Raw genomic sequence first — 14,518 nt, forward strand, 5'->3', positions numbered from 1 at the left:
TCCTGGATGATACATTCAGGAAAAGACTTGTAAAATCAGATTACTTCCCGAATCTACACAATTTAATTAAAACTGCAAGGAGTATGATTCGTGATCCTTATCAGGTTAACACGTCAGATCCTCAATTCCAAAGGTTAAGGAAATGTGTTACCTGGGCTGGTAAAGAGCTTCAAGAATAACTAACAGAATGGAGATGAAAGTAGCTTCCCAGAACATCAATGGAGGCTGCAATTGTGTGTGTCACCTCCAGGTGTTTCAGCTCTTTCAAAATGAAAAAAATGATGTGCTAATGCTTCAGGAGACGCATGCAAATCAGTCTTCTGAGGATGAGTGGTGTAAAATCTTTAAAGGTTGTCTTTTTTTTTTTCTTTTCTCGAGTACACTTGTTGAGGCCAAGGCTGGTGTGGCAATAGTGTTGCATCCTCGACTCCAGCCTTCGGAGATAACTTGTAAGGAAATTTGCAAAGGTTACTTACTGTCTGTGCAATTTGTCAGTGGTAACCTAAAGATTTGCATGACTTGTGTTTACTGTCCTAGTGCTAACTCTGAAAGAGGTGCCTTTCTGTACAAGTTGGCAGTTTGTAAGCACCATTGACTTGACCATGTTGTTGTGTCTGGGGGGTGACTACAACTGCACCCTCAACCCACAACTTGATCGGAACACTTGTGAGCCTCATCCACCCAGTGCAAGGCCTTTGGCACAGCTAGTTAAAACGTTTAAACTGGTGGATGTGTGGCGATTACAAAACCATAATATCAGTCAGTATACATGGATTTGTGCATCAAGAAATGTTTTGACAATGGCTCGCCTAGACAGATTTTATGTTAATCATGAAATGGTAAACATTGTTAAGAACTCTTACATAAGGCCGTCTTGTTTTTCCGATCATCACATGATTGTTATGGTGTGTGGCTTTCCTCATCATGTCTGTGGAAGTGCGTATTGGACTTTTAATTTGAAACTTCTACAAATTGCACATTTTATAGAAGCTTTTAAAATGGTATGGGGAAAAATGCGAGTCACAAAAGGGTTCATACTTGAACTTAGACAATGGTGGGACTGCACAAAGTCCCAAATCAAGTGTTTTTGCCAACAATACTGCTCTTACAACACATACAATGCTTTTGGTGTGATATCTGCTTTAAAAAACGATGTACTTATCTGTGAGCAGAAAGCTGGATTGTCTCGCATGAATGTCCAGCAGTTGTCAGAGAAAAGGACCCTTCTGGCTGAAATGGTGCAAGAGCGGGCGGCCGGCGCATTTGTCTGACTCCGGAACGAAAAAATCCAACTTGACACACCAAACAAAGGGTTTTTCAATTTCGAAAAAACTGTCAAGACCTCTCAACAAATCCATGCTTTCTGCTCTTTTGGTGGTGATTTGTTGACCTCCCAGAGTGATATTAAGCATGAACTACAGGACTATTTTTCTAAACTCTTTGCAATAAGAACTGTGAATGAGGAGAACAGGAATGCAATGCTTGAACTGTTCCCTTCTCTGTCTGAAGACCAACAACAATTGCTTGAGCCTGACATTTCTCTTGGAGAAGTCACTGCTGCTCTTAAGGATAGCAAGGATGGGAAAGCCCCTGGACGAGACGGCCTTCCGGCTGAATTTTATAAGGCTTTCTGGGACATTCTAGACCCTACTCTTCTTGAGGTCTTTCAGGAGAGTGTTGAACAAGGTGAATTGCCATTGAGCTGCCAGAGGGCAGTTTTGTGTCTCCTTCCGAAGAAAGGTAACCTGCATGAGACTGCAAATTGGTGGCCTGTGTCACTCCTCAACACAGACTATGAAATCTTGTCAAAAGCACTTGCAACCCATCTAAAGGAAGTCATCTCTTTCTTGATTGGCACTGATCAGTCATATTGTTTTCCAGAACATTCCATATATGATATTTTTTTGGTGAGAGACTTGATCAGTCTTTGTTGGACTATATCTCCCGGTTTGGGTTTATTGCTTTTTGATCAAGAAAAAGCTTTTGACAGTGTTAACCATTCTTTTTTGTTTGATGTATTAAGGAGAACAGGGTTTGGGGAAAAATTTATTTCTTATGTTAAGTTATTGTCCAAAAAATGCATCTTTATCTGCTGAAGGTAAATAATAGCCTTTGTCACCCTTTGCCCTTTCAGCGAGGCATCCGTCAGGGCTGTGCACTATCAAGCATGCTCTACACTATCAAGCATGCTCTACAATCTATCCGTTGAACCTTTATTAGCTTTACTCTGGAACTCGGTGTTCGGAGTCTCTCTTTCCAAAAACTCCAAAGTGGTTGTTTCAACTTATGCTGATGATATTTGTGTTGCTATTTCAAATCAAAAAGATGTTTGAGGTCTCTCGTTGCCTTACCCAGTTTGAGCTCGCTGCTACTGCAAGGGTAAATTGGAAAAAAGTGTAGCTTTTTGGGTGGGCTCCAGATCGCCTTCCTCGTCCCTGCCTGTTTTACCAGGAGGAATACAGTGGAGTAGTGAGGGGTTTAAATATTTAGGCTTATTTCTGGGAATTGAAGCGTATGGACAAAAAAATTGGAGAACTTCCTGGAAAAAATTAAATTAAGATTGGCAAGGTGGAAAAGATTGTACCAACTTCTCTCGCTCAAGACACGGGTGTCAATCATTTTAAACAACTTGGTGGTTCCATTTATTTGGCATAAAGTTATCCCACTTGATCCTCCTAGATACTTGGTCACTGGCATTCAGAGGGTTCTGACTGATTTTTCTGGGGTGGCCACCATTGGCTGGGCCCAGACATGGTCTGCAGACCCTGAAATGCAGGTTGTCAAAATCTGATGCATATCCCAAGTCGGAAAATGGCATTCCGGATTTCCACGATTAAGCGCCTACTGTACAGTGAGTGTGTTCCATGGCGACCTCTCACAAACGCCTGGCTGCAGAAAGTAGAAGGTCTGAAATATGACCGTGAACTTTTCCTCATCGACCTGCAACACGTTGACATGTCGCAGCTCCCCAGTTTTCATCAGAGCCTTTTGAATGCTTGGCAAGTCCTCGGAGTGCAACGTTTAGAGCAGGGGTTCTTAACCTTTTGATGATTCCAGACCCCCAATGGATTGCCCAACATGGTCCCATACCCCCTTCGCTTGACTGTCAAAATCATCATCATCACCAGTCCTATTAGTTGACAGTATGAATTCCAAAGATGTCAATAGCTTGAATTTATTTTAGATATGGATAGCTGGGAATAGAACATGAAAGGCAATCATAAGCATTTATCATATATATTTACTAAAAAATATCCGAGAAATTACAAATATACAAACAGTTACAAGTATTTTACAATATAACTTTGATTCACCTATTTCAGATTATAAATCAGCAACTTTACTTCTTGTAGTTGAGTTTTATTACACACAAACTTGATTGTGCAAGTTTTTTAATATCTCGACTGCATAACACACACTCTTACTAATCTAGTGAGATATTTGATGTTTTTGTGCAATCAAAATATGGAATCGGGGTACAGTTACTGACAATGCTCCTCGCATGTCATCTGATACATCAAGTTCATTTCTCCACTTTGATTTCAGATTTAATAATGCAAAGAATCCTGTTTCACAAAGGTATGTAGTTGTGAAGGGAACCAAAACATTCATTGCCCTCATAGCCAAGTTTGGGAAAGCTGCGATTTGCTCACACCAAAACTGCTTGACATCCATCCCAGCCCTTTCAAAATCAGCTTTCTTTCTTGGGTCTTCTTGGAAGTCAATGAAATCATCCTTTGCTGAATCGTTGTCACTCAATCTCGATATATCAACCGAGAAAGGGTTTTGGATCCAAACAGATTCGATACCAAGATCATCAATATCTGAGAAGTAACCTTCAAATTTGTACATAGGACTTCCAAATGGTTCTTGACTTCTTGAAGTATTTCTACAGGCAATGATTTACCATCTCCAATAATAATATTGTCAAGGATTGGAAAGTTTGCCAGGTTTCTGTTTTTAACACGGCGACTCCAAATAGGTAATTTCCTTGTAAATGCGACAACTTTCCCCTGGCTTGAATAATGTCCACATCCCTTCCTTGCATTGACATGTTCAATTCATTGAGGAGACTCAAAATATCAGCCAAATATCCCAGGCTAACAATAAAATGTTCATCTTCAAAATGATTTGCTTGGGGGGGATTGTTGATGCTTGAGGTATTCGAAAATTTCATCCCAAATTTCCACTACACGTTTGAAAACACGGCTACGACTCAGCCAACGTACCTCTTTGTATGTTCTGAAATAACTTGTATGATAACTTTATGCCAACGAACACAATAATACACTATGTTCCGCTCCAATCTCATCACAGAATTTTTGAAATGGCCGATGATTCAATGCACGTTTACGAATAAAGTTGACTGTTTGCACAACTATTCCCATCACGTCTATAAGTTTCTTTGGCAATGTTTTGGATGCCAAAGCTTGGTGATGTAGAACACAGTGTGTGGTGAGCACATGTGGAGCTTTCTCCTTGACCATAGTAACAAATCCAGATTTTTTTTTGCCAATCATGGCAGGAGCTCCATCCATACAAATAGACCCAATCAAATGCCATCCTAACTCATTGCGAAACAAGAACGATTGGATCAGCTTGAATACATCAGCTGCTTTGGTTGTTGTTTCGAGTCGTTCACAAAATAAAAACTCTTTCTTGATGTTCTTTTCATGTGCATAGCGTACAAATACAAGCAATTGACTGTGGTTTGAAACGTCAGTTGATTCATCGATCTGTATGCTGATTTTTGCAGGACTCTGTTTAATCTCGCTGACAACTTGGATTGTTATGTCCTGACTCGTGTCTTCAATTCTCTGGCACACAGTGTCGTTGGACAAGGGCACCTGACTCGATTTCTTCACGGCATCCTCTCCCAGCACGATTTTAGCCATCTCCAGTGCCCAGGGCTTCACTAGGGTCTCTCCAATCATGTGGGGCTTCTTTTCTTTGGTAATCATGTACAAAACTTTGTTGGAGGCTTGCAGAAGAGGTTTCTCAGGAGCAGCAAACCCATATGATGAAAGAGTTGCTTTCTGATCAGAATGAACTCTTTTCAACTTAAAAGCATCAATCGATGTGCCAACATGATTACTGTGCTTGCTTTCGAGATGTTCTCTCACTCCTGATGGCTTCAAATTTCCATTGCTCATTACCAAATTGCAAATCATGCATTTGGGGTCTTTCAGTTTCATCTCGTTCTGTCATACAGGTGAAGCCAAAACCAACATATGAATCATTCCACTTCTGTTTTTTGACAGACATTTTGCAACAAATCTGTGAAAGAAAAATACAAAAACTGTTAAACGCATACCGGTAATGAAAAGTCAAATAACACAGTATTTTTTTCTGGAACAACAGTATTTGAGAAATATTATTTTTTAAAAAAAAAATTAATAAAAAGTAATACATTTGTGTCATTCCTAAAACAGGTAATTGGTTCCATAACCATGTCACATTAGGAAAACCAGTGCTTGCAGCATCATTAATTAAAATGGGCTTCAATAAGAAAAATGCAAAATGATATTAAGATCCCCATGAGTACCACCTCCCCTTGCCACCAATAAGCCTACCAACCCATAGCCATGTTATACTTTCCACATCTTGTAATCGTAATTAGGCTTATGATAATATAGCCTACACTTAAAATGGCTAAATATGCATCCAAATATGTACTAAAAACTGCAAAAATTATGCATTTAAAAATAAATATTGGATTAAGTACTGGTACAAGTAACTTTGGAAAATAAGTATTTGAGCTAAAAAAAAAAATAAAGGCGAAAGGCCTATCATTTGCACATCAGGGAATTTATAAGTATCCTATGCCTAATAATAATTAAACATCTAATACTCAATCTGAGGCATAGAAGAGACAATGCATGCAGAAGAAATATAAAGACACTCATGAGAAAAATGTGAAGAAGGGATGGACGGAGAGAGCAGTCTAACCCCGACCACGCCTACAGCTCTACTGTCGAATTCAAAACACGGGGAAGAGTCGAAAGGCGTTCGTGTCAGGGTTGCCAAATATCATTTAGTTTTAGAAAGATCATTATTTGTTTCTGCTTATTTCGTTCATGAAAATTAAGGGGAGATCTTAATGTGTGGTTTTAAAATATCGAATAACAGTGCGAGTTATAATCTAACATTCTAAGCAAATATATACAAATATTCAGAGATCGAGTCCCATACCCCCCGGTTAAGAACCCCTGGTTTAGAGGTATCATATGTTGCCCAAAAGTTTGGACATGAGCCATTAGTTCAGAATCCTTTATTCTCTGGAATTTCAACCTCCAGGTCGTTTATGCATTGTTTCACCAGTGTTGGAATAAACAGAGTGCGAGACCTGTTGGAGCCATCCTTGAATGCCTGGCTACCTGTTAGCTCACTCTCCTTAAAAATTGGCAATCGTTCTGCTCGAATTGTGGAAAATGTCTTGAAAGCAGTAATTCAAACCATTCATAGACTAAACATTGGGTGGACTAGGGTGGATGAAGTGGTAGACTCTGGTCTCTATTTCCCTGAACTTCAAATTTCCTCAAAAAACAAAAGAGGGTGTGTTCTCCTCAAACTTAGAGGAAATTGGTATGCTTCATGTCATGGGGAAAACAGCTATCTCCAAGATATGTCTGGAAGCATGTATACCTGGTTTTATAAAACTGTTAAAAAACCGGTGGAATGAGACCTTACCTGCTGGAACTTTTTAAACTCCAGTTTGGAACAAAATGTGTTATCCAACTCTTGGGCAAACAGGAGACCTGAATTGGAGACGAGCACATCAAGCGCTGGTCACACAGACATTTAAGTTTAACTTTAAGTTTAACTCTTCTGTTCCGATTTTTTTTTATTTTTTTTATTTTTTTGTCCTTTTTGTGATTTAATTGAAAATGTCGCCCACGCTTTTATTGAATATAAGAGATTGGTACCCCTCTTTCTCTTCCTTCAAGAGGCATTCGATAAATTTAATTTTGTTTTTTCTTTCCAGTCTTTATTTATGGAATCGAGGGGAATTCTAAGAGTAAACCAGTACTTTCGTTTTTGTCTTTTCTGTTGGGTATTACCAAACTGGCAATTTATAAAACCAGGAAAGCAAAATTGAAGGGGAACAAGCTCGAATGAGCTAAGATCCTCGTCCTCTTAACGATGACGTCATAAAAACGAATATGACGTCATTGTGATGTATCAGGTTTGTGATAAATTATCTGTGCTAATACCCAGCTTGATTCCTGCAAACAAAATTCAAACAGCTTCCCTAGTTTCGGAGATTATGGTATAGGCGATTTCCATTAGCGGCGATATTATGACGTCAACTTTTTTTCTAGGAAGAATTTCCAAAATCGGAGATGGTTACTGCCTGCGCGTGGGCTTTCTGCATATACATGGCAAGTTTCATGAAGATCCGATGAAAACTCTGGGTTGTGAAACAAAAAATGCCAAAAAAACAGGAATGATGTCATAAAAATTGATATGACGTCATAGTGATGTATCGTATGTGCGGTAATTCATCTCTGCTAATGCCCTGATCGCTTCCCGCAAAGAGAATTCAAAAAGCTTGCCTAGTTTCGGAGGTAATTTTTTAGGCGATTTCCATTAGCGGAGATATTTCGACGTCAACTTTTTTTCTAGGAGGAATTTTCAAAATCGGAGATGCTTACTGTCGGCGTAGGGTATTTTTACATATATATATGCCAAGTCTCAGGAAGTTTCGATGAAAACTGTAGGCTGTGAAACAAACAAAAAATAGGAATGACATCATAAAAATTGATATGACGTCATAGTGATGTATCATATGTGCGGTAATTCATCTCTGCTAATGCCCTGTTCGATTCCCGCAAACAGAATTCAAAAAGCTTGCCTAGTTTCGGAGATAATTTTTTTCGGCGATTTCCATTAGCGGAGATATTTTTGACGTCATAACTTTTTTCTAGGAGGAATTTTCAAAATCGGAGATGGTTACTGTCTGCGCAGGATATTTTTACATATATACGCCAAGTTTCAGGAAGTTTCGATGAAAACTGTAGGCTGTGAAACAAAAAAAGTCCACAAGAACAACAGCGTGAGTTAGAGTTAGAGATCCTCCACGAGGATCTAAAAATGTAAATGTGCTTTTGTGCTTTAAAGGTATGGTTTTGGCACAAGTAAAAATGGAGCAGGCTTATCTTTTGAGCTTGGAGATTGTTATTTTTGTGATGTAATCTGTTTTGTAAAAGTGTAAAGTACACTTACTTTTTGCATATGTGTATCGTTCTGTGGTGTGGTTGACATGAACATACATCCTTGTTTGTATTGCTTTTGTTGAATTTATTTTTGCTATAAAAACTTTTTGGATTTGTTTTTATGGAGTGTACTTTTTCTGGTGTGTTTTGATACTTTTATAATGAAGGTTTTATAATGAATACCCCTTTCTTATTGAACGAAGTAATTCAGAAAAAAGTTTGGTGATTATGACACAGTAGTGTGTAGAATTATCACGGTTCCCTTGCGCACGAGGAATGATAAATTAAAACATATAGAATCATTCAGGTGGTTCTGCTATGTCGTGTTAAAAGATGGCGCAACGCAGCTGAATATCTCCTTGAGTTTCAAAGTGGCAGAACATGATTACAGGATTTTCACTTTGATGGAGACCTTAACCTCCTATGGCTGTGGTGCATATGGTTACACCAAGTACTATTGTTCTGATGGTGAAAGAACTGCTGCTGCTGCTGCACCTGGTCCCCTGTGACTGCGGCAGCAGGATTACCCCTCCCACCCGCGGCTGTTATGGTAGACTCTGTACGTGAATCACTTGTAGAAAAAGGATCCACACCAAGATGCTCAGGTATGTCCAAAGATGATGCTGATAATGACCAAGTCAAAACGAGAGGGGCTGCAAGCTCTGGAGGGGTTTTTTTAGTGATGAGGAACGGGTTATGGATACTGTTTCGAGGAGGGTTTTGAAACGCTCGTGCCGAAGCACTGAAGGTGCGAATAAAAGCGGCAAAGTTTTAGTAGTACAGATAGGGAATAATCTTGATAAGCCTTCACAAGATGAGCAAAGTGGTGAGGTGCTGGTTAGAAACGAGGCTCCACTGCTTGCTCATGTTGAAGGAGATAAAACTCTGAACAATGCTCATATACATGAGGCAAAATGACCTACTCTTGAGGACAATAGTGTAGGACACACAATGATAAAAAGGAAAATGATTTAAAAACGGACAGTAACGATGGGGAAGAGCTCTCTGTGGAATGCCAACAGGAAGAATGTAATGGTGCTGATATAGAAGAAGAATCAATAATCCAATTGCAATCAGATGATGATGACACAGGTGTCGTTTCTGGGAGGATGTCCTCCTACTCAAGTGAAACTTCAGGCACAATCCTTGGGAAAGGTAAACAAACCACAATATCTGAGGAAGATATTGTTCTTTTCCTGAGCGAAACCTTTAGGCAATGCAATGTTCAAATTGGAGACCATTTTCCTGTAATCAGGGCTTTCATTGTGATTGCAAAGCAGATGTTACAAAGGAATGACTTTGCAGAACTTTCTGAACCTCAATTTCAGCGTCTCAGGAAAACGGTGACAAAAGCAAACAAAGAACTGCAGGTAGAAAGTTTTTGAAGTGCGAAGTTTCTCCAATGACAACGTTACAGATTGCAATCCTGAACATCAATGGGGGTCGAGCCCCATTATGGAGAATGCAAACGATTCAAACCTAAAGGCCCTGTCACACCTTGACGATTTAGCCAGCGTATGCCGACTTATGAAAAATTTGTCTAAAACGCTGGCACACGTCGAATACGTTATGGGTAATTTTTGTATACGTTAAGAGCATGCTGGCATACGTGGTAGTATGCTGGATACGTCTCAGTACGCTGTCATACGTCGTAGTATGCCGAGCTCGTCGACAAATTTTAACATGCTTGAAATTTTTCGATGTCTGCCAGCATATGACTCGCACGTTCCGCATACGCTGGCCATAAGTTGTAGGCACGTTACGCGATCGTTGACACATGTCGACACACGTTACTTGTAAGTTACTCATGAGTTGAAACGCGTCGAGGTAATGTTTAGCATACCCGAAACTTATTTCTAACCTATGAGTAATGTGTTGCAGGCACGTTACGCGATCGTTGACACATGTTACTTGTAAGTTACTCATAAGTCGAAATGCGTTGAGGTAATGTTTAGCGTCAGTGTTCCAGACTCCCTGTTTTTTTTATTTTTTATTTTATTTTATTTTTTTTATTTCTTTGGTATGACGGTGATGTTGACACTTCGATTTCTAGTGCATTTATAATATAATATAATTAATAGGCTGCCGCTCAACGATTTAAATCATAACCGCACTAGAAATCGAAGTGTCAACATCACAGTCGTGCCGAAGAAGAAGAAAAAAAACAAACAAACAAAAAAAAAAAAAAACCAGGGAGTCTGGAACACTGACGCTAAACATTACCTCGACGTGTTTCGACTTATGAGTAACTTACAAGTAACGTGTGTCTGTGTGTCTGTGTGTCAACGATCGTGTAACGTGCCTACAACTTATGGCCAGCGTATGCGGAACGTGCGTCATACGCTGGCATACGTCGAAAAATTTTCAACATGCTGAAAATTTGTCTATGTACTCGGCGTACTACGCCGTATGCCAGTGTGCTTCAGCGTGCTCTTAACGTATACAAAACTTACCCATAACTTATTCGGCAAATTTTTCATACGTCAAGGTGTGACAGCGGCTTGACAATTCGATGTCTAGTGCGGTTATGATTTGAATTGTCGAGCCGCAGCCTTTTAATAGGCTACGCCACGTGATCGTCGGCGATATGCTGCCACGCTATGCATAAGTTGGACTATCGTTGGGCATAGGTTGTGAACGCCGACAACACGCTCAGCATTCGTTGATATAAGTTACCTATATGTTATCGAAACGTTATGCATACGTCCAACTCGTTATGAATATGTCCAAAAGTGGAAAAAAACCCATCAATAGTTCAGTGTACGCCAGCGTTTTACATATATTTGATACCTTGCCATACGCTGACTAAAATGTCAAGGTGTGACAGGGCCTTTAGAGAAAATAAAAACTGACATTATCCTATTACAGGAGACCCATGCTACAAACACCCTTACAGCTGCATGGGGAAGACTTTTTAGAGGGCAGTGGTTCTTAAGCAGGTTTTCTACACCCAAGGCTGGTGTGGTTATTTGTTCAAGCCACAACCTTCCCGGACAGCAGGTTTTGTTTAAGAAAAAATGTGAAGGACACTTCATATCGGCGGAGTTTCTGTGCAATGGCCAAAAAATAGTGGTGGTAAACATTTACACTCCGAGTGAGCTGATAGAAAGGAAAAAAATTATTTTCTTTGCTGCGAGATTTCATTAAAGGACCCATGACACCCAAAAGTACTGAAATTTCATATATATATATATATATATATATATATATATATATATATATATATATATATATATATATATATATATATATATATATATATATATATATATATATATTGTTGCGGTCTTCGCGCCCGCCGGCGTGCGGACGGCCACGTAACTCGAATCGCGGCACGTCGCCCACCGGACGGACAATCCAGTCGTGACCCTCTCGGACTAACGCCGGGAACCAGTCACGGGTGGACCTTTCGGTCTCACCGCGATCGAGCCAATCAGCCCCCGCGTGGGATAGGGTTGCTCGCCAAATTCGAACTACCTAAGTACCCACGCGGAGGGTAGACCGGGCGATCGCACCTCGCCGCAGGTCGACTTCGGACACGGGCCACTTAAGCGACCCGTTCCGTACTATCAGAATAACCGAGCGGTGTTATCGTCGACCTCGACGGTTCGATTAATTATCGGGCGTATTCAGCCCACTACCAACCCTTTACGTGAAGCAAGATGGGGATTCAATGGAGGAAAAGACGAAGCGAAGCGGGAGAACAGTTCAACAATAAAGCACGTTTATTCTCGGCACACGGGAAGCACACAAATACAATTCCACCAAATGCACACAAAAAAAGAAAACACACTTCCATTTACACAAAAAGCAAACATAAAAGTGAAAACACAGTGCAGAGCTAATACCGACTACCGAGCACACGGCAACACTTATACAATTCTACTTCACAGACGGCGCCGACAACACATACCCAAAACCAAGGAAAAGAAATCCCCCAAGAATGAGGTAGGCCTGGGGCCGAGACCGGGTCGGGCCTACCCGTCTGGTGATGAGACGCGGAGCGGCGATGGCCCCGCAACCCGCGGGCCTCGTGGACAGTGCCTGGCAGGGGGTGGGAACGGGGCCCCCTTGGTCGCACTATCTCAGCGCGGGGGGGAAACAGGAGGGGGTTGCTGATGCTCGCGGTATAGAGGATCTTTATTATATGCGACGAGCGTCTCCACCTCGGCCAGGTCGCGCTGTCGGCCTCCCTCGGGTGCAGCTTCCTGCGCGACGCGAGCACCCCCTCGTCTGGTGTCGCCGCCTTTCCACAGCTCCATCCCCTCCGTTCCGACTCCAACGCACACGACGAGCAGCTCCACCGCCCGCGAAGTCTTGACCCTCTGCTTCCGACTCTCCTCGTTCTCGTTCTGCTGACTCTCCGACCCTCTCTGACTGACGAACACCGTCCTTTTATCCCCCCGGAACTTCGCCTTTGACCCCCTCCCTTTGACCTTTCACCTCGCTCCCCATTGGCCCGAGAAAAAGTGGGCGTGAAGGCTTTTTGATCCACAAATTTGCATATATCGATCGCCCTGGGGCGGGCCAGTCGCCCCTCGCTCACCGATTGGACGGCAAAAAGTGGGCGTGTGTCGTTTTTGATCCGTTTTTGAAGCAGAAAATCCGTGGTTTTGTACACGCTGTTCAACGTGCGCCCTACACGAGTCCAGCATCGGTGCCCATGAGTGGCGCGAGATGACGGTGATGCGATGGTGGCGAGTTGTGACGGTAAAGGTCATGGCGGTTGTGGTGAAGCGGCGTTGTGGTTGGTGGTTGTTGTTGTGGTTGTGATGGTGGCGATTGGTCCAAAATAAAGATAGTAAAAGAAAAACGGCTATCCTGAAGAGTCGCAGCACGTATAAATGACATGTATTCCCACTAGACAACGGGTTTGGGCCTAACTACACATGCACTTACCGAGATACCTCACCTAAGGGACCTGAATGGTGGTTTGCGAATCTGGTAACCACAACAATATATATATATATATATATATATATATATATATATATATATATATATATATATATATATATATATATGTATATGTATGTCCTAAAGGAGTTTTTCATCCTGATTTCAGATCTGAGTTTTTTTCACAATGAGTGTAGGCATATTTGCAATTTCGTGTATTTTTATGTTAAAAGCAAAAACTCACTTGATTTTGTAAGAAGGTATCATAAGCTTTAAAAAAAATTAGTGGCATTTTTTCTCAACATTCTAAGGGTATGAAATCCAAAATGGCCACCAAACAATAATAATGCAATATCTTTGCCAATACATGTGATACAATTAAAAATGAAGTGTCTAAATATATGTTTTCTGAGACCAGGAATCTAATGGAATTGTCAAATTTATGTTGTATGTATGATCTACATGCCAAATTCCAAAATGGCCACCACGCACCCGCAACGTAAGCTCTCCCTTCTCCCTTTGCATGCATTACCAAGCCAACAGGATTTTGTAATTACAAACCAAGTATCTACCTATTTAAAGACATGTATTTTCACAAAGAATACATAATTACCAAACCAACAAACAGATCTCAATAAAATTAAATACTTGCATTACTGTTCAATACAGTGTTCAATGTCTTAAATTGTTTAAACAGGAAGATGCAAAAAGTCATACTGATTAAATGTCTGGCTTTCATTTAGTAGTTTTAACAATGGATATTAAATGAATTATTATTTTGTGAATGTCATAGAAAGTAACACCTCAATCTTCACAGTCTTCATTTATCCCTGGCTGATGGTAAGGGGAGTGTCAGTGTGGTGTTTGAAAGCGACTTCTTCATGTTTTGTTTCATAGGTGACCTGCCGATCAGATTGTATGCACATATGAAATGTTGTGCCAGCACAGATGCACTTTGGGTTCATAGATTCGGCCCTGCTGATTGTTTTAACCTGATGTAAATCTTGGATAGTATGCTTGCAGAAGAGTTGAAGCAAAGCAGGTGGTTCATAATTATCAAATGTTCCTTCGAATTTCCACGCGGTTGCGCTCGCAATGTCTCTTGTCAGTATTTTAGCTGCTTTCAGAAGGACTTTCACATCTTCTCTTTGGTCTTTCGTATCGGTGGCCAACGCACCAGCTAACAGGGTTTCCTTGACTTTTGTAGAAAGTACTTGCTCAGGTTTGGTTTTGTCTGGAAGCCTGGTGAAGTGCACATCAGCGATGTTGTCCAAAATCAGTTGCTTTAAGTATGGTTTGTATCGCGGATTGTCGGGTAAAGGGAACCCATTGGCTTGTAGCAAACCAACATATGATTGTTCAATGTCGTTCATATTCAAAGCTGAACTGTTAGATGTGTCATTCAT

This window comes from Eptatretus burgeri, chromosome 3 (genome assembly GCF_056783735.1).
Source record: "Eptatretus burgeri isolate ZD-2024b chromosome 3, Ebu_testis_v1, whole genome shotgun sequence".
In the NCBI taxonomy this organism is placed as follows: domain Eukaryota; kingdom Metazoa; phylum Chordata; class Myxini; order Myxiniformes; family Myxinidae; genus Eptatretus; species Eptatretus burgeri.